This window comes from Aythya marila (genome assembly GCF_965140915.1).
Source record: "Aythya marila genome assembly, chromosome: 4".
NCBI classification, from domain to species: domain Eukaryota; kingdom Metazoa; phylum Chordata; class Aves; order Anseriformes; family Anatidae; genus Aythya; species Aythya marila.
The window spans coordinates 40,593,197-40,612,193 of record NC_139045.1 but is presented as its reverse complement, the minus strand read 5'-3'; positions in this window follow the sequence as shown (position 1 = coordinate 40,612,193).

Below are 18,997 nucleotides of genomic sequence, written 5' to 3'. Positions count from 1 at the left end.
GATAACGAAAATAAAGCTTTTTCTAAAATTGTTCAATCTGAGTTACATCAGGAATGTCTATAACAAAAGCTCTCTCTGTGTAATCTTGTATGATTAAGATTCAAACAAGGACAACTGATGAGGACAGTTTCTTCTAATAATCTTGCAAGTATAATAATGCCAAAGAAGTTTCACATTCAGAAGCTTTTCAATGGACAATATAAACCAGTTTATAGAGCTACTTTTACTCCAAACAACCCTAATGAGTCTTCTAAGTATCTTCTTATATTTCAGTACATTATCATGTTTCATTACATGCCACAAATGGCATAGTGCAGTTACTATTTATACTTTTTGAATAATACTAATTCTGAGAGACTAACATTCTTGTGCTATTTTCCCCCTGGTAAAAGCTGTATTTGCATTAGGTTTTATCATCTGCTACATCAATTATTTGCTCTGACATGTATTCTGCATTCTTTTTACTGTCACATTGTTTGCCTCACTGGACTCCCTTGAAATACTGCGTCAGCATGATATTCTTATACATTTGGTAAAATATTGTTACAAAAATATCTGCTTGTATACTACTGAGAATAAACAAAGTTCCACTCTGACATTTGATTTATGAAGTTCTATACATAATTTTAAAAAGATAGCATATGCCCAATCTTTCAGGCAGTGTCATAAAATGCTGTTCTGACATGTTAGGTGTAGCAAGTTTTTTCCTGCATAGTGCACTTAAAAGTACATAATCATCTGATCTTGGTGAAGTTTTAAGGTGTAATATGTCTATTCCAAAATCTATAGCCACTAAAATATCTGAATGACATCAGCAGTGATTTGGGGTGAAAATAAGCAGCAAGGAGAGTACAGAATGCAAGTCTTGACTATCTAATTGCCATTGGCCTGAATTGGGTCAGTGGTAACTCTTCTCAAGCTCGGACTGAAATCAGCATATTAACTCAGAAATAGCACTACTTTTAAATACCTGTATAGAAATGCACAAAAAACTCTAACTCAATTGATGTCATGACAGGCAGGATCAGAACATGTCAGGGGACACACAGTAATCTGTGAGTTTTCTGCTCAAGGCAGTACAAGTTGCAGAACTTTTTTTTTTTTTTTTTTTTTTTTTTTTTTTTTCCGATTGATTGAGGATATTTGTAGATGTTATTTTTATTAACCTAAATGTTCTGCTGAATATTAATTATTCCCCCCCTTTCCCCCAAGTTTAGTCTTGTGCATTTTTCTGACAGTTTCATCTTGATGAACGCTTGTGGTAAAGCTTCCATATAAAAAAAAATAATTCTCCAATAACTGATTTGTTTCTCTTGAAGTCTATTTGATATTATTTGAAATTCTTTCTTGCATGCCTTCTCTCCTTCTCAGTGGATGTTGTTGTTTTTTGCTTTTCCTCTTGAAAGACAAATTTATGGAAGATTCTCATAGCATCCTTCATGGAATTGTGCAGAAAACATTCCAGCAATCAGTTCCTGGATTTGTAAGTTTGGGGCCATTTTGAGGATGGTAATGCTAAACAGCTTTGATTTAGGAAGAGAATACTCCTCTCTATTGTATGTTTTCTTTGCATCTGCTTGGGTGATAACTAAATCTGTCTGCATAAAATGGAGTAATACTTCTGTTCACTGGTGTCAGATTTGATTTAAATGCTTAGTTCTCTCATTTACAGGAAGCCAAATTAAAAAGCAAACAAACAAAAAAGGAAATTATTGATTTTTTTAATAAAGAAAGCTGCTATTAGCAAGCAGAAATTCCCAAGTACTGCAGAGCATATCTCTGAATGCTTGATCTTTTATCATCTATTTAGAACAAGAGCTTTTCATTCTTTCTCAACCTGAAAACAGTTTATAGTTTCTCATTGAGCCGCGAGCCAAGTCATAAACTGAATCAGATATTGAGGAATCTTTCAGTGGTCTCTGGGAGACTTCTGCTCTAGCTTCTTTTGTTTCCAAGCTTTATCATTGCACTCAAACTTTCAGCTCTGGGAAAAGTCTTTTGGGAAGAAATAAGTAATCAAAAGAGCTGTTTAAAAAAAGACATTTGGAAATATACGTATATATGGGCGTATTAAAATGAGTGCAGAGGAGGGCCATGAAGATGATCGGGGGCTGGAGCACCTCTCCTGTGAAGACAGGCTGAGGGAGTTGGGGTCATTCCACCTGGAGAAGAGAAGAATCTGGGGAGGCCTCATTGCAGTCTTCCAGTACATAAAGGGGACCTACAGAAAAGCTGGGGAAGGACTCTGACAGGAATTGTAGTGACAGAAAAGGAGTTAGGGCTTTAAATAAAAAAAGGGTAGGTTTGTATTAGATATAAGGAGGACCACCTGGTCTGCTGGGAGGTGTCCCTGCCCATGGCAGGGGTTGGTACTGAGTAGTCCTTAAGGTACCTTCCAGCCCAAACCATTCAATGAAGAGTTAACATTAACAAAGAGTTATCTGGTATCTGCCACTTTTCAAAATGTTCTTTATGAAAGTCAGAACTTAGACCAGTTCTACCATAATGATTTCTGAGCCCTTCAAGATGTGTAATGTATTGTACATCTTTCTGTTAAATTGAAGCAGCTGGATATCTCTAAACTGTTGTGTTGTATTACCAAGGTAAAAGTTAACAAGCCTGGCTTGTTCACTTGTCATTTGATTTTTCTTTGTTTTGTTTTGTTTTTGTCACAACTGCAAGTCTTAAGTAGCAAAGCCCATGAATACAAACTTGCTTGTCTGTATAAAAATTAGCATAAGTTTGTTTTTATAGCATAGCATATATATGATATTAAAATGGGGCAAAGTTTAAAGACCATATTAGTGTATCCAGAATCTGCATGTTGCTGGATTATCATTACAATTACAGTCATTATGATAGTCATATCTTTACCCATACAGAGATCATGAAGTTTTCTGATATTAATTTTCTCGAACAGAACATAATTTTATTTGTATATTCACAGAATTTCTGTCCTGGCTGGTTTAGACTCACAGAAACTGCAGTATTTCTCCTGGAACTGCAGGTTCTAGTCTGTACATATTTGCACATCTCTCTGCACTTTTTAACGTGTTAATAAAGGAGAGATTTAAAAACAAAAACAAACAAACACACAAAAAACCCTGCATTTTTTTTCCTGTGACTTTACAGTGTAAATTATGTATGTCAGTCTCAAATATTTCACAGTAACTAATGTATCATTAGTAGAATATCTTTCAAACTGATGTCCCAGAACAGGTAAATTTTGAGACAAATTTTTGAATATTCAGTATTTTTCCATGAAATGTCAAAAGACGCTGACATTTTATAAGAAATAAAGGTGCCTTCAAGCAAAGTGGTTACCTTATGTTTTTCTCTGAAGTCGTCATCAGTTTGATATTTACATAAAAAATTGACAGCTTCATTTTTTTTGCTTTTGAGTTTCTTGAAAACAAAAGAAGCTTTAAGTCCTTGATGACATCTAATGCCATGATATAACCTTTATTTAAAAGCAAAAGCATGATATATTCTTCTTATGAAATCAGCGTTACCATGATCTTTTCTTTCAAATTTCCTTTTTGTCTCAATCTAACCATAAAATCTCCATGTTTGTTACTTTTCCAGAGACAAAATTGACCAACTTTTCCCCTGTTGTGTCTGTATCTATTACCCATAGATAGGATAAGATTATTTATTTTTTGTTGTGGAAAAAAGTGCTCCTTAGAGATTTAGACTTTATTTTTAGTCACAAGGAACCTACCCACCCCTCACAACAAAAAAAGCCAAAATGGTAGGCAAATTATTTATAAAAATGTTTTAATTGTACTGTGCTCAAATATTTGTTACAATGAATATTAATTATTTCTTTATTGAACAAGGGGATTTTTCTTTCTTTCTTTCTTTTTTTTTTTTTTTTTTTTTTTTTGGTCTCAATCTCTGGAGTCTGTGTCATTCTGTTAAAAAAAATCATAGTGCTTTCTGGAATAATTACGTTACATTAGTAACATTTAGTAGACAGTGAATCCTCAAAGAGATGGAGAAAACTAGCTGTCTGGTAAAAAGCAAAATAGCAAAACACCGGCTGGCATAACTATGCATGACACAATTATATAAAAATTGCAAATCAGTTGAAGAACAAATTTTAAAATAAAAATTTTGGTAATTTAAAAACAAAACACAGAAACAAACTAATGGACTATATTCTTCAGCCATGATTTGCTTCTTCTCATTCCATAGTCACTATGTTGCTTCACAGCTAGAGCCACTGGAAACGTTGACACATCACATTTAAGCTCTGTGCTTGTTTTATTAAGAGTAAATGACACAGTCCAGGAATGAAATCTATTTGCAGCTGAAACCTGAAGATTTTACTCCTTCTTAGTTTTGATTTGGCTTGCTTTGGAGATCAGGAGTCATGTCTTCAGCTTTGCTGAGATCTGGGGAACTAAGCTGATTTTCCCCAGCTGTTGATTTGGAACAGGGAGGCGGGCTGTATGTGGAATTGTTCACTGGGAGAAATAAGGGTTTTAATGCACCCATATCTGGATACTTGGAGGTCCATCTGCGTGATGGAGAGGCCCTGACTGTTGGCGGGGTAGATCATACCCTCAGCCAAGTCACTGGAATTGTGGTGCTTGAATTGACTAGGGATTTGGCACTAGGCAGCTGTTAATAAAAGGAATGACTTCCTAGGTATGAACTGAAGTGTGGAATAAAAAGAATGAAGTAAACAAACAAATATTTGACAATGAACAGACCAGTGGATAGAAAAATATTGAGAAGGGCTTAAATATCAGACTGAATGTAACTCCAGTAATAGACATGGCATGGTTTGGTGCACAAGACCTTCACATATGACTTGGAATGAGGTTTGAAGTTGTAAACTGACAAGGGAGAGAAAATGGTAGCAACTCTGTAGCACATAAGTCAAAATATACTCCAGATTAAATAGGCTTGCAACACCAGAATGCACCAAGTGATTAAAATAATTAAAGGAGAGCAATTGAGATACAAAGACGGAGATGAATGCTCTTAGTGAGAGCAGTGTAGCATTTGCTCTCCTAGATGCGTAGCAGGCTTTGTCCTGAGAGATAAGAGAATAGTGCCAAACCTCCAGTGAGAGCTGCCTAGCAACTAACCCATCTAGTGAGGGCAATGCAGAAGTTAATCTCCTTAGTAAGCAAATGTAGCTATTAATTTAATTAGTAAAGGCAGCGTACCATGCATCAGTGTGGTAAAACAGTAAATTTTTTTAATGAAGATTTTGAATTTCTAACCTTGACTGGGCACGTCAGAGATTGCCTCCATACTACAGTGGGATAGTCTAAACATTAAAAGTAAAGTCTGGAATACCAGGCCCTAGAATGGGATCCTATGAGAGCCTGTGCTGAAAGAGAAACCAGCTTTTCTAACAGCAACAATAAGGATGAATTTCTTCTTATTTTAGGCTGGGAGAGGGGCTTAGAAAATGAGGTCCCACCACTTTCATCTTCTCTGACTTGTGTTCTAGCTATTAAACAGGTGATGACAACTCCTGAGAGTAGTGGTAGTTGTAGCCACCAGTTCTAGTTGTAGTCTGGAATGGGGAACATCTATCATAAGTTTTCTGTGGTAAATGGAAAACTCCATGTACTAGTCAGACCTACTACCACTTCAAGGGAAAGTAGAAGATGTTTTCAGGAAATTCACTTATTTGAGCTTTTTTCATCAAAATGAAGACTTTTTCTCCCAAATCCAAGATGACATTTTGCAAAAATAAAACTACTATTTAGACTTAAATAATATTAAATATTTACAGTTTTACTTCCTGTAAATTATTCTGTTGGAATTTAGGTAATGCAACAGTATTTAATTTGCATTGTTTGAATTGAAATTTAGAGATTTGAAGATTTTTGCCAAATATCTTGAAGGTGTCTTTCCTCTGAAAAATCGTAAGAGATAATGTTTGGTGCAAAACTGTGTATGTTAAAAGCAAAAACATTTGTTATTCATAAACAGGTTCTCTAAGTTCCTCTGTCTATCTTGGAGAAGTTGAGAGGTTGATGTTCTGATGGTTACTGTGAAATCTCCTCAGCTGTCACTTTGGTTGGTTGACATGAATTTAAAATTGTAACTTTAAAAGTGTAAAATTTTGTAAAAAAAAAAAAAATAAAAAAATGTGTAAACGAGTTTAACCTGTGCATATTGTGTTGTTTTCAGGTATCTAATTTGTTTATTCTATGGAAATATCCTTTAAAAAAAAAAGTAAATTTTCAAGTTAATTCTTCTAAGGATTGAAACAAAGGAAAGTCCATTCATAAAAACTCTACTACAGGGTGCTTTCCAAACGGAAAAATGAAATCATTTCATGGTACCGTATGTAACTAAAATCTGTCTTCTACCTTTCTTTAACAAGAACAGTAAAGACTATTCACTGGTAGATTTCAGAGAGCACTTGAGACTGTAAATTAGACTTGTAAGGTACCTGTGATTTGAATTTGACTAGAATCAGCGATGAATGTTATTAGTGTGATGGGATTAAAGGAAAAGAATTAAACAGTTTTACCTATGCATGCCATATGCACACACATGAACTTCTGAGAGTAAGTGTGCATTTTCTAGCATTTTTTTATTAGTTGTTAGCATTATCTGTATCAGCAGGTAGTGAATATTGGTTTAACAACAATATTTGTGTGCTTGGCTCTGTGGCAGTAGTAGTTAATGCTCACCAAACCAGCACTAAGTTCCTCTGAGACTGAAATGAAATATGTGCAAAGAGGTTTTTAGTTTTCATGTTGTCCAGCTGTCTGTCAGTGATGTTGGTCTTTCTCCCTCTCTCCTGTTTGTGTATACTGGATCAAATAGGAATTAAATCTTCTAAATACTGAGCAAAATGAGCTCAGTGATAGTTATGATGGTGGTTAGAGATGTTTTTATTTCTCTCTCCTTTTTTTCCCCCTGTACTGGGAATGTGAATTACTAGAATGAATGTGCTGTGAATTCTTACCACTGTGAATGAGCAGACATGAGGTTTGCAGAACAGTTGAATTTAAATGGCATCTTGAATGAACAGAGGATTATATTTCACTTCGCCGTATGTATTTCAGTTGATGAAGTTTCAGTAGACGTTGGTAGCTGTTACTACAGGTACTGTATATTGTTACAGACTTTAATGTTTTATTTTTGACAAATACGTTTTTGGGTTATTATAATGCCTTTATGTATATGTTAAATCAAACCTTTATGAAAGGTAAGAATCCTTTTTGTTATCAACTTCAAAGCAGACCTCAAAATACTTTTGGTAACTGTCTGTAATAACTTAAACATTGAAAAAATCCTTAATGTTGGCATAAAGAATAAATTAGTACTTAACATAAGTTTCTCAGCTAACACCACTCATGCTTTAGTATGAACAGGTGTTAAAATTAATATACCAACTTTGTGAAGGACCATTAGTCCAGCTTCCTTTGTTATGCTATAAGCATAATTAATATGAGGGCTTTAAAATTCTTCCAAGTTTCGAGGACTTGTGACACCTAAAGTGAAATACAAACCTTCCCCTTTAATCTTTTTTTCCTTCTTTGTATCCCTTTAAAATCCTTTCTTTAATATCTTATGATCAGATGCTACTCCATGTGTTTGTACATGCGAGCATGTTGGTCCTAGTATAACTACTGCATTGTAATTATTAGTGATAATGTTTTGTATTACATTTGGACGTACTGCGTCTGTCAGTGTTTTTTTTTTTTTTTTTTTTTTTTTGACTACAGCTATACTATTATGTGATATTTTGTGGTGCAGCTGGATATTTTGCCATCTTTGTAAACACGTCTTGTAAACATCTTTGTAACCGCCTTTAAAGTTTGTAGATAGATTGATGATAAGAACTCCCTGTTCAAACCTAAACCCATTGCAATCATGCCTGATAGCACTGCTGCAGTTTAGCAGTTTGTTACTATTTTCATTACAATCCCCTGTTCGTAGTAGTGTTTGCTCTGGGGTGAAACGTCATAAAAGACACATCAAGGGAGCAGTTTTAATTTCAAGTTTAGAAACACAAAGCCCAAATATCTTGCAATTGAAGGAAGGTAAGGAAAGGAAGTTTTCAACTTTCAGCTACTTCTATGTGATTCTGAAACTTACAGCTTTCTTCTATAATGGGGCTCAGGGTGTGGGGGAGAATGGAAGAGAAGTGTGACAGCAAGAGGTATAGAACAATCATTTCACAATGTTTTCTACTAAGACTTCTGGGAAATGTTAAAAATCTGTATTGTCAGACAACAAATCTCCACAGGAGATGTCTAAACAATATCTATGCTATCATACAGGGAGTTCCCTAGTTACTAAAAGATAGTTACTAGTGCATGTATAAAAACACAAGTGCACCATTTTATTTATTCACGTTTTTAGGATGCTTTTGCAAATGTGCCTCTTGCTGATGCTTATCTTGATTAAGAACTGCAGGAAGCCTGAAGAAATGTCTTCTGTAACAGCTGCAAATTCAGGAATTTATTAATCAATCCAGATTGCCTTTGCTCTGCCTTTGTATCACCAGCTTCCACCATTTTATTACAAGTCTCAGGCCACTTGGTGTTGACTTTTTTTGTCCCCAGATCTTGAAATCATGTATTGACAATAACTCAAAGCTTACCCACATGAATAGCTTTTTTATGTGAGTAGCTTGAAATCTAAAGAATTACCCAGAGGAGCAACAGCATGCTCACCCAAATGTGTTGGCAAAACAGATCTTATCACTATTCTTGTTTTATGTCCACTAAACAAGAAAACATTTGCATTTCAATAAAAAAATAGAAATGGAAAATGTAGTTGTATAAGCGCATATTATATGACATTTCAATATGAAAGTCAAATGAATCTTTGTCCATCAACCTCTGGAAATAGGAGCCATTATTCATTGCATGCATTTTACTAATATATATACTATGTTAGTAAATTCCTACTGTAAAAATTCCTACTGTAAAAATTATTAAATTCCTACTGTAAAAATCAGTCAGAAGGTTCTTCCTTGGTAATAACTGAAAGAAGAGACAGATGCTGCTATCAATTTCTGACCTTGAGATTTACCTCAGCATAGTTGCAGACCAACTGGGAGAAGTCAGTGTTACAAAATGATATTAGAGCTGCTGTAGAGCGTTTATATATTGATATAATTTATGCCATCAACTTCACAGTAAAAAGGTTTAACCTACTGCTTTAAAGAATGATCATCAAATTATCTCTCATATCCTTGAAAGAAGTTATTTTATTATTGCAAAGAATGTCTTCAATTTTTAAGGTATGCTGAGGTGGAAAAGTCAAACTTCATAAGAGTGAGAAATTAAATGTGAAATTGGCCTAACTATATTGTCTGAAGGAGAAGATTTAAGAGTTTGAGGATATTTAATGCAGCTGTGATAATCAAGGCCCTATAAAACCTCTGAGGTCATTTGAATATGGAAGACCTTACCTGATGAACTGCAAGATTATACAGGCTAGCCTTTCTTCTGAACTTAATGATATGTATATGTGTGTTTATCTGTTTATGTTAATGAAATAAGGCTGGTTGTAAGGAGCATGTTGATTAATGGAATCATAAAATCACTTTTTTTTTTTTTTTTTTTCCCCTCGTATTTCTCATTGACATTGAGTTCATAGCTGTATGTAGCATTTAGCACTTGTAAAGCACGGCTGCTTTTCTCAGGATTGGAGAGCCTAGTATTTTTAAGTCTTTCTGCTTGGGTCTTTCAGAATTTGAAACCATATATAAAGCCATATCAAGGCAATGCACTACTACTTTGGGCTTGCAGAAAGAATTAATTTTGTAATGATTTGTACTTTTGTACTTTTTTTTTTTTTTTTTTTTCCCAAAACAAGCATAATGTTTAATGTTCGGAGAAACGTTATTTCTGAAGCTCAATAGCCCCATCCTGCTCCATTTAGAGCTGCCCCATGGAGGGGTGCTGTGACCTGTATCTGGCTTTGCCTTTTCTGCCAGCAAACCAGGACTGCAGAGGTGTAGGGGACCAGACAGGCTGCTCACATCTGCATGGTGTCTGCAGGCAGCCAGCCCCCTGTGGCTCCTGTTTGCAAGGAGCGATCCGATCTGATACCGACACTGACACAACAAAGACCTTCTTGTCGTGGTGTTTCCTCTTGCTGCAAGTTGATTGTTTACATGAGGTCTCTTGAAACTTCAGGAAAGTGTCACTGTTGATCAACGCTTAGCTAAATAGGAATTAGGTCTTTTGCTTTTGCTTTTATCTATACTAAAATTGTCTTTGTTACCTTCTGTGAGGGATGTTGCCAGCTCTGAGAGATTGATTTAAGACTCATATTAAAGAAGGGGGTTGGGGCCTGATCAATGAAACACCTGAGCTAAGACTTCAGTGAGGAATGTGAATCATTTTGACAGGTTGTAAATATTAAAATTGATATGAAGTCAGAGACATCATTTTTTTTTTTAACTGGAGCAAAAGAGTCGATGTAGAAACAGATTAGAAATTGAGTTAGAAGTAGAAAATGTTGTCAAGTTTACTTTCCTACAACTTATCAGATGCATCTATCACTGTCTTGAAAAAAGGAACTGGAAGTATCATGAAGGAAAGACTATGTAACTAAATGACACAATAGTTATTATAAATGGAGAGAGGGAGGGAAGGATGCATCCCAGGCTGAATGGACATTTTTGGAGTAAAATAGCTCTGTAAATTTTGTGGTGAAAACAGCAAAATTTGAGATAAAACGTGGTATAAAAACCATGCAAAGATCCCCCAAGTCAATGGCAGTGGTTGCTGTTTTCTAAAAGTGATCCAGATTTCCTGCCTGACTTTTCTGCATCATAAAAGATTAAGGAGGAACTGGAAGTGCACCCCATTTTGATTAATCTACCCCCCTCCTTCCCCCCTCCCCCCCCAAAAAAAATTATTTGAGCTAGCAAAAATACTTAAACAGGATTTTGTTCACTAAACAAAATAAAAGTTCTCTAAAGTTAGGTTAAGACTGGTTGGGAAATGTTACTTGTGGAATTTAATGAGTGATGCATTGCCACACTGGAGGTGTCTGTGTGTGGGGCAGAACTATCCTACGTCCAGTTCTCTGAAGTGTTTTATTAATGAATTCTCTGTTGGCATTGAAATCACTCTTCTATTTGGGCATGGTGTCAAGCCTGGTAGGGTTGCAATTATTTCTGAGGTCTAGAAGTCCTTTATTCTTAAAAACTGGCTCAATTTTTCTTGGTTTGTTTGATTTCCCTTTTGAAGTTGCATCCTGCTGATAAATGCTGTGCTTCAATAAGAATAAATGGGCATTAATTCATCAGAATATAGGGTTTACAGTAAATTACAAACTGAATCTGCATCACCAATGCCATGTTTGAGGTAGAAAACCTCATACTTGCATGTACAAACTAAAATGTCCAGAGTAAGCTGCTTTCTTCACTCGCTGCTGGGAAAGTCATCCCGTTATGTGTTTTGTCCACTTTTTGGCATGCACACATACTTCTGAAAACAAATCTAAGCTTTCTACTGGTAAAAATACTTATACATTGGTGTAGATTTTCCAGTGAAATGGAATCAGTGATTCTAGAATTTTTAAAACAGGTATTAGACAAATATCTGTCCTAAACATACAAGGAAAGTTGTTTGCCCTCAGGCAAAGTGTGCACCTTGTGACTTCTGTAGCTCTTTCCAAACATCATCTCTGGCATTTACATGGAGTTAGATTCTTCTCAACAAAATCCAAGGTCTCTCTACTGGACTTTTCCCTACAAAACTCCTTTCTATACCTTTTACTGTCTGCCTCTAATAATTATTGTGCTTTTGTCCTAGTGCCTGTGGTAATTATTCTTATATTTCTATTGTTTTGAAATTGAAATTAAGATTGTGAGCCATCTGCTATTCTGTTCACAGCTCCCAGGTAGGATTTACCACTATGGGACTTGTTTGACTCTTACTGTAGGTTACATGCTCTAATGTAATCATCTCAGTCTATTGCAGGAAGAAATAAGACAAATTTTGAGTTCTAGGAAATATCAAATACTTGTCTGTTCTGTCTCGTTTTTCACTAAGATCATGACTGTGTAGCAAATCTGTTTCTGGTTAACAAAAAATAAAGATTGCTGTCAATAAGGTCATATTTGTATATGTTTGCTAGAGTTTTCACGAGGGAAAATTCATAGCCTTTTGAGTAACCTAACAGGAAAGGTCTCTCTAGAGGGGAGATGCTCACTAGTCTCAATCAGGAAAAGTATCACTGGCAGTATTCCTTATTTTTTGTGAAGGCGTTTATTTTCTGACGGGGGAAGATAGGCAGGGCAATTAGAACATCCATCACTTCCCCTTCCCTCTACAGATGGTATTGACCTTCCTGAGTATGAAACTAATAAAGAAATTCTCTGTTCCAGTTAGAAGGGAAGGGTGGCAGTTATTAAGTGAGCAAGCCAGCTGACGATGCTCAGCTATTCAGAGGAGGAACAGCTCTTGAAAGGGCGGTGAATTAGGCCTGGCTACAGCTCAACAGTTTTGAGAAGAACAGATTTAGCCAAGAGGAAGGAAAGGATGAGTGCTCTTGATGATTTAATGAGGCAGATGGTTTATTGTTTTGAAACTGAGCTACTACAGACTGCCATGTTTTAACTTTACTTTAAACTAATTTATTGTTTTTTGAAGAGTGGACTCTAGCTCATGTTTGTCTGTTGCTGTAACAATATTTATGTTTATGTCAAATGACTGACAGCACTTTAAAATCTACAATATCATTTAATTGGGATAAGATTGGTTTAGTCCATCAAAATTTGAAAGTGCTCCATAAAAGCTAGTTTGCTCTAGCCTTTGTTTAATTTGGCAGTATTCTCTTCTGTGGTTAATGTTATGGGTATTAATGGGCCCACACAGAAATACTACAGTAGGAGAATTTGTGTCCTTTAACAGACTTCAACAAACTTCATGTTTTGGCCTTTGTGCAGAACACTTAGTCTGTAGCTCAGATAAAATCAACATCAAAATAATTGTGCAAGATTATGTACCATAATCTTGGTATTAATCTTTCTCTACAGGAAATATTTCTGAGGTGGTTTACTAGCTGTTAAATACTTGGAAGAAAAGAAGGCCCTAGTCTCGTTTTCAACTTTCTTGGTAAAATCCTATTTATAATGAAGCAGTATATTAATGACTGATTTCACGTGCTGAATACTGCAGTTTTAGCTCAGATCCTATAAGGAGAGATTCATCTTTTTTTTTTTTTTTTTTTTTTTTTTCTTAATGGAAACAGTAGAATATAAAGGATGGACAGAATAGATTTTGGTAGGAGTTAAAAATCGCATGAAGAAAACATTTGTACACTAAGCTTTAGATGCTCTGTGTACTAGCTATTTTAATGCTTTAATTGTTACCTACAGGTATGATTTCGTGATTTGCATAGATATTTTTAGTGAATGATTTAGAGTCTGCATTTAAAAATTGATCATGTGCTGTTAAATGAGGGAGGATAAGGCTCAATTTTTTTTTTGTTTATGAACAGCAGAATTTATTTTTTTCTGTGATAGTTAGATTTCCTGATGGTCAGCTCCACTGTGCTGAATAGGGAATTTATTGTGGCTGAACTTTCAGTTTTGAATTTAAACTTCAAAATAAAACCACCACCACCAACAAAAAACAACACAATGTCTGGTACAAGGATTGGCAATGCTGATTGGTTCTCTACTTTGACCTTTTAATGTTATTTTGACAGCAATCACAGTATGCAACTTAGTACCCATCATGTCACTTCTGAAATACTATACCTCAAACTGTCCCAAGATGCATAGTAATAGTCATAATGAGATTACATCTACCTTAAGCCAGATTTCATGTGCTCATGTACAAAAATGAACTCTTTTATTACAGATCTAAAGAATAAATTTGTCTTAAAAATAAAAACCAAACACTTTAACCTCTTCAGGAAAAAAAAAAAAATAGATATTTTTCAGCTGTAATTGAATCCTATAACTGACACACACACACGCAGGTAACTGTGACAAAATCATATAATTACATTTTAGTGAGTGGCCAGACGAGGTCATATCAAAGCCTACATAGCTCTGCAAAGACCATCTATAGCTAATGATGCTGTGCACATAATGTGCACATAAAGTTCTAAATATATCTCAGTTAATCCATTATTTGATTATGGGGTCCAGCTTTGTTGATGCATAGTATTTTACTCTGGCTTTCAGAAGGTTTACCTGCTTTTAATACAGAACATCAAGGCCTTTCTGGATTTTGCTAATTTAACCAAGGTGAATCATACTCTTTATTTATTAAATAGGTTTCTTCTTTGCTTGTATGTCCTAAAGGCAAAATGAAATCTTTAAAATTAGCAGGCTAATTCTGTTACAGTATTTTCTTAATTTGAACTGCATGTCTCTTGAGAAGAAAAAAAGTCAGTAAGCATGTCTGTAAAATGTTTTTTGGTCTATTTGGTCTACTTGTATAGGCCCTATTTGCAGGACCTATAATTTAAAGTGTGCCTATGATATTTTAATTGTCTTTTAAAACTGACTAAATTGATATATCATCCAAAAAAAAACAAAACAAAAAACACTTGAGCTAGATTTACTCTTTCAATTAGCACCCCACAATCAGAGAAGATTTTTTTTTAGGTTATTATCTAAAACTTTTTTTAGTTTATTATCTAAAACTTTTTTTTTTTTTTTCTTGAAATAGAAAACTTACTTTCTATAAATAAGAACACCTAAAAATAAATAATAAAATAAATAAGTAGTGGAAATTGAGAAGCAGTGCGTTTTGTATGCATGATCCATAAAGACTTCGGTAGTTGGTTTCTGCTTGCTCTATTCAATTTACAAGAATTGAATTCCAGGCAGTAAAGTGGTAAATTAGTGCTGCTCTCTGTTTGTACCCAGATGTCTGTTATGACTTGCTTCCTTGGATGACGGTGTAATTCAAGTCTTCCTCCTCTGCTCTGCTGTTCTTGGAATCCCTGCATAACCTTCACATTTGTCATGCTTGATCTTATGGCTTTCTTGATCTTGTTTCTTGCCACAACCATATTCTTTTCATGTAATGTGTAATGAGTGACAAAGTTCAGTTTTAATTACTGAGACCAATCACTTGAAAGAGGAAGAGGACAATATAAAAAATGTAGTCTGTTCAGGAAAGCAAAGAGGCCAGAAATATACATAATACTGTAAGGAAAGAGAAGGGGATTTTATCAACTGGAATTGTAGGCTGGTACTCACCATTTTTAAGAGCAAGCTTGGGCCCATGCAAAATAGAGTTCTGTTTGGACTATCAATGTTGTATGGATTGGTTCTTTTGCTTTTCCACATAAATGAAACTTTATGCTGCATGAAAATTAGGAGAAACTAGAAACTTGATCCTCCATGAAGCCTTGCTTAATGTACAACAGTCCCAGTTAGAAGTTTTTGCAGCTTTTACTTTCTGTTACATTGCTAATGTTGGTAAGGTCAATAACAGTTCTCTATGCACTGCGTTAGCTTTGTTTTTTCCTTTGCTTGCTTTGTTCTTTGCAGTTCCGAGTTCAGTCACAACCTATTATTCAAATATAGCACGTTATCAAAGACTTTCAAAAAGTTTCTCTGAAAAATCATTAAATGAAGGTAAGAAAGGGGAATAAGCACAGGAATGTATGGGATAAACTCAGTAGAGCTAGATGAGTTTCTGGAGGAGGAATTCATGAAATGTCATGTATGAGTCAAGTCACAATTTTATTCTGCAGTAGTAAGAAAGGTGAAAAAGATATAGTAATAATTGATTTTAGACATATGGAAAGATGATCAATTGAGGATGCATGTGGTGATGTAATCGGTGAATGGAAAATGTGATTGCTTTGTGGAATGTAGAAGCCCCATTGGGTTAGATTCTAAGAAAATGTTGGAGATAAACTGAGAAAAGGAACATGTTGGATATCTTCACTGGGGTCATAGCTCGGTCAATTAGAAGAAACGGTAGCCAGAGACAGTGAAGCTTATCAGATGAATTTGGAGGGAGCAGGAGGGCCTGGATGCCAAGCAATGGATTTCTGAAATGCAGAAGATTGGTTATGGGACTGTGCAAGGTTAAGGGATGATTGTGTAGAGAGAGGTGACAGAGATTAAGAAGGAATATTTTTCTACCCAATATGTAATAAGCCTATGGAAATTATTGCCATGAGTTATCAAGAAGATGAAGAGCTTATTGGGATTAGATGTCTATATGGGTAATGAGAACCATGTGCGGTTCCATTAGATAGGACAAAATTAATTAGGGCTAAAATCCCTCATACTTGAATGCATAAATCAAGCAGTAATGGTGGAGGTTAGGAACAAAAACTTCTCTAGGTATTCTCTATAGAGATGTTTTTGGCAGACTGCAAGCTAAAATCTTTCATTAGCAGGTCCTTCATAGAATCACAGATGGTTGAGGTTGGAATGGACCTTCTGGAGGTCATTCAGTCCAACCCCTCTGCTCAAGCAGGGTCACCTGAAGGACGTTGCATAGGATTGTGCTTTGGATCTCTCCAGAGAACACTCCGCAGCCTCTCTGGGTAACCCGTTCCAGTGCTTTGTCACCCTCACAGTAAAGAATTTTTTCCTCATTCTCAGCTGGGACTTTATGTGTTTCAGTTTGTTCCTATGCCTGTCATCCTGTTGCGGGGCACCACTGAGAAAAATCTAGCCCTATCCTCTTGAGACCTTCCCTTAAGATATTTATATACATTGACAAGATCTCATTGATAAGAGTGTGGTGACAGGCCAAGGGGGAATGCCTTTAAACTAAAAAAGGGTAGATTTAAATTAGACAGTAGGAGGAAGCTCTTTACTCTGCGGGTGGTTAGGGACTGGAACAGGCTGCCCAGAGGAGCTGTGGATGCCCCATCCCTGGAGATGTTTGAGGCCAGGCTGGATGGGGCGTTGAGCAACATGGTCTGGTGGGAGGTGTCCCTGCCCATGGCGGGGTGGGGGTTTGGAACTGGATGGTGTTTAAGGTCCCTTCTAGCCAGAACATTTCTATGAATCCATGATCATCTTCATTGTCCTCCACTAAATTATTAATTAAATAATGTAAATCCTAAATCCTAGGCAGACCAAGCAGATTAATGCTCCAATGATCATCTCTAGTGTTGGACTTTCTGAGGTCATCAGGAGTGGTAATAATAATGTTCTGAAATTGATTACATTGCATTGTTGATCAATTTTCCACTTTTCTGGTTGAACTAACAACTCTCCAATTTGTCTAAAAGCAATAAATGTTATTTACAGACTGTTAATTTCAAGATGAACTAAACAAAAATCACGAGAGAGGAGAAAAAACAAGCTTATTTGGATTTATCACTTGAAAAATCTGATCTTAAAGGAAGAGTACATAAAATAAAAGAATGCTTTTTATATATTTAGGCATATTGCAGCTGTGTTAATAACATTGGACATAGTATTATTCAGTCACTTTCACTTAAACAGTTCAAACAATTTAAAGAATCCTGGGTAGTCCAGTTTGCTTATCATTTATTCTCTATTTATGCCATTAAACTTAATGCCATTGTTTCTTTCATCTGACAGCACTTCAAAGTTTTTAATAAGGTTTAGCTTCATTCTTTCAGGCTGTGTACATACAACTCATTTACCTCCTGTGAGTAGCACTCTTGCTCTTGAGTGCAATTTACTGTGGTCCCCAGCTTGTCCTTTAAGAGGCGATACAGTGTTGGCTGGCTGGCTTAGTACATTGGATATTGGCTTGTTGCCAGAAACATTTAGTCAATCCATTGGCTAAAATATTCAAATATTATTTTCTCTTATTAAACAGTATTCACTTTACAAAACAATAAGCATAATCATTTTTCAATAACTTAAATACCAGTGTTCTATTATATACTTTGGCCCTAAACCTTAGAAACAGTATTTTTTCTTTTCTTTTTCATTCTGGAAGAAGTTTCTTCTTTCACTAGTGTGGGTTCATACCAGAATCACAAGACTGTACTGTTTATTGAAAATTGCTGTTATGAAGCAAATTTCCCCAAAGATTCAAGCCCCCCAAATAGAATATTGTGGAGTATAACTGATATTTTGCACAAAAAGCATGGAAACTCCCATAGTAGTACTTGGAATTTTCTTACATAAAAAGCCATTCTTTTTCAGAGGCTGGTTACAAAAATGTTTCCATCTTTCTAACTGGCTTCTTACAAATAAATAATGATACTAATAGGTAGCATATGTAATATAATACATGTGTGTTTTTATTTTTATTTTTTTAACTTTTGTCTTGGTGAAATAAGACAGTTAGGACAATCTGACAAACTAATGTAAATAATTCATACCCTACTGATGTAACAGGGACAACAGAATGCATGCCAAACACATGCATTTATGTATGCATACACATATATGATATGCATGTTCATTGCAGACTGTTTTTCTTTGTACTATGTGAAAAGAACACCTGTTTAAACCTGAACATGAGAAATTTGTGGTTTGTGTCACAATATTTAAGTATGGTAGTTCCCAATGTTTTCCTCTATAAACCTGCCATCTTTGATGTGGTACATTGTAACTAGAAGTGCTGCCTTCGGAAAGGGCTGTTTGTGACAGTCACATTTCACTGTCAGAAAATCATCACTTCTGACTGCTGCTTTAGGAAGAGGTTATAAAATTTCACTTCAGAGAAAAATGTAATCCAGAAATGCATGACCTGAGCTGTTTGTGATGCAGCACAAGCACCAGGGCATCTCCTGTGTGCATTCCTGTGTTTCTGAATGCCTGACCTCAGGCATATTCATGGTCTTGGCAATAAACTTGCTGTTTTTCTGGTAGTGTTCATATTTCCTTTGAATTCCTTGTTGGGTTTGGTTTCAAGTATTGAAACTGTACACATTTGTTACTGAAAACAACAAGATTATTTCCAGAAAATTCACTGAGCTTCAGATCAGTTATTTCCTTGCTACTCCAAAGAATGCTCCAAAGGGTATTTGTTTAGTTAAGCTGGAGGGGAATTAAATCCAGTTTTTAATCCTTTGCTGTATTTAAAAGCTCTCAAACAATTTTTTTTTTTTTTTTTTTTGAATTATC